The sequence below is a fragment of the Vicia villosa genome, unplaced genomic scaffold (genome assembly GCF_029867415.1).
Source record: "Vicia villosa cultivar HV-30 ecotype Madison, WI unplaced genomic scaffold, Vvil1.0 ctg.002957F_1_1, whole genome shotgun sequence".
In the NCBI taxonomy this organism is placed as follows: Eukaryota; Viridiplantae; Streptophyta; class Magnoliopsida; order Fabales; family Fabaceae; genus Vicia; species Vicia villosa.
The window spans coordinates 128,184-130,924 of NW_026706076.1; positions in this window are offsets into that span (position 1 = coordinate 128,184).

Sequence of the window (2,741 nt, forward strand, 5' to 3'; positions counted from 1 at the left end):
ATGATGGGAGAACTCAAGTATTTCCTTGGAATACAAATAAATCAAACATCAGAAGGAACATATGTTCACCAAACCAAGTATGTGAAGGAACTTCTGAAGAAGTTTAATCTTCTGGACTGCAAAGAAGCCAAAACTCCTATGCATCCAACATGCATCCTAGGTAAGGATGAGGTAAGTAAGAAGGTAGATAAGAAGTTATACAGAGGTATGATTGGATCTCTTCTATATCTGACTGCTTCTAGACCTGACATTCTGTTCAGTGTTTGTTTGTGTGCTAGATTCCAATCAGATCCTAGAGAATCTCATTTAACTGCTGTTAAGAGAATTCTAAGGTATCTGGAAGGTACTACTAATGTTGGCTTAGTTTACAGAAAATCTAAAGAATACAACTTAGTAGGATTCTGCGATGCTGATTATGCTGGAGACAGAATTGAAAGAAAAAGTACTTCAGGAAGTTGCCAATTTCTTGGAAGTCATTTGATCTCCTGGTACAGCAAGAAGCAAGCAACTATTGCTCTATCAACCACAGAAGCAGAATATGTAGCTGCTGCTGGTTGTAGTACACAGATGCTCTGGATGAAGAGTCAGTTAGAAGATTATCAGATATTTGAGAGTAACATTCCTATATTCTGTGATAATACTTCTTCTATATGTTTATCTAAGAATCCTATTCTTCATTCAAAAGCTAAACATATTGAGATTAAACATCATTTCATAAGGGACTATGTTCAGAAGGGTGTCATATCTTTAAACTTTGTTGATACAGACCATCAATGGGCTGATATCTTTACAAAACCCCTGGCTGAAGATAGGTTTAAGTTCATTCTGAAGAACATCAGTATGGATTTATGCCCAGAATGAGAAGATGAGAAGTTCTCATGTATGAGTATCTTCTGAAATGAATGTGGAACATTTTTTTAATCAGAAGTTCTGATTGAAATCGTTTAGAAATTATGATTCGGTTATTACTAACGTTTCATTGTCTAAGTTGATTCAGAACCTCTTTTAAAGCAAAACAGCTGTTACGTTTTATCTCGGGATGGTAAACCTGTCGTTACTATTCATGGATAAGCGCGCGTGCAGTTGAAGGGACGCTGACCATAGGTAACTGTGCTAGTCACCTCATTTGTCTTTATTATCTCTCCTCACGTCACGTAACATTAAATGCTAGTCATCATTCGTTTCATTTTATTTCTTTTTAAATACTCTTCAAAATGGTTTTTGGTTTCCTATCTATCTGTTTTCCTGCATTCATGTCTTGTAAACCTTTTTGATTATCAATGAAAAAGTTTCTTTGATTTACATTCCAGTAAATGTTTTATTTGTCGTTTTATGCATCTGAATTTTTTTTATATTCTTTTTGATGTTATGACAAAAAGGGGGAGAAGATAAATGATAAATGATTTGATTAATCTATCAGTTGCTGGGTAAAGGCTCCCACACATTCACTAACAAGAACTGCAAGTTCTACATGGTTTAAGTGTTTTGCAGGTATACAGAAGTGAAGTGAATCTTCAGAAGCAAACACAAGAAGCAAAACCATGGAAACTGAAGCAAGCTGAGTGCTGTCAAGCTTCAGAGATCAGAAGCAAGAAAGAAGAATGAATCAGAAGCACTGATAATAGAATTTGAATATCATTGTCTATCCTGTTCTGACAAAATTCTATTTGCTCTGATACATATAATGTTATGGCTCTGATACATTATTTGCTCTGATACATTATTTCAGCCTATATGGCTCTGATACATATAATGTGTTCAAACATACATTTTATGTTCTAACTCGTTCATGCTGACTTTTGTCGTTTAGTTTTTGTTCTGTAACATTTCAGGATGTAGAGATGCTCTGATGATGCTCTGGTACATTCAACAATGTTCTGATACAAATCTAGCATGAAGTGATGTTGGTAGACATTCAAAGTTCTGAAGCTATCCGAGGGAAGCAGAAATCAGAAGATGTGAATGTTCTAAAAGATCCAGAAAATTCAAGTTCTGAAGCTGTCCTGAATGGAAGCAGAAGTCAGAAGCTGTGAATGTTCTGAAGATCAAAGAAATTCAAGTTCTGAAGCTGTCCACGATGGAAGCAGGAATCAGAAGCTGTGAGTGTTCTAAGGATCTAAAGAAATTCAAGTTCTGAAGCTGTCCAATGGAAGCAGAAGTCAGAAGCTATGAATTCTCTGAAGGCAGAAGCTTATATGATCGTCTCTACCTAAATAATCAGGGAAGTCTTTTATTAAAGTTCTTCGAGTATTTATTTCAGGGGGAGATTATTTATCTCAGGGGGAGATTGTTAATCTCAGGGGGAGACATATTCATATGCTTATGCTATAGCTGTGTAATTTGTCTTTTGCCGTCTACTCTTTCTGATCGCAAATTCATATCATTTATATATGTTTTTGTCATCATCAAAAAGGGGGAGATTGTTAGAACAAGATTTGTTCTTATCAATTATCTTAGTTTTGATGATAACAATAATATGAATTTTGCTTAAGATAATATGGTACTCTAATCCAATGCAATTTCCCTTTCAGGAAATATATAAAGAGTACGCATAATTCAGCGCTCAGAAGTTGTATCTCAAATGGTTCAGCATGCAACATCAGAACATGGTCTGGCAAGACATCAGAAGATGGTCGAAGCAGAATCAGAACATGGGTCTATGGAAGCATCAGAAGAACATGAGATCAGAAGCACTGAAGATCAGAAGATGGTATCACGCTCAGAAGCACTTCAAGGTCAGA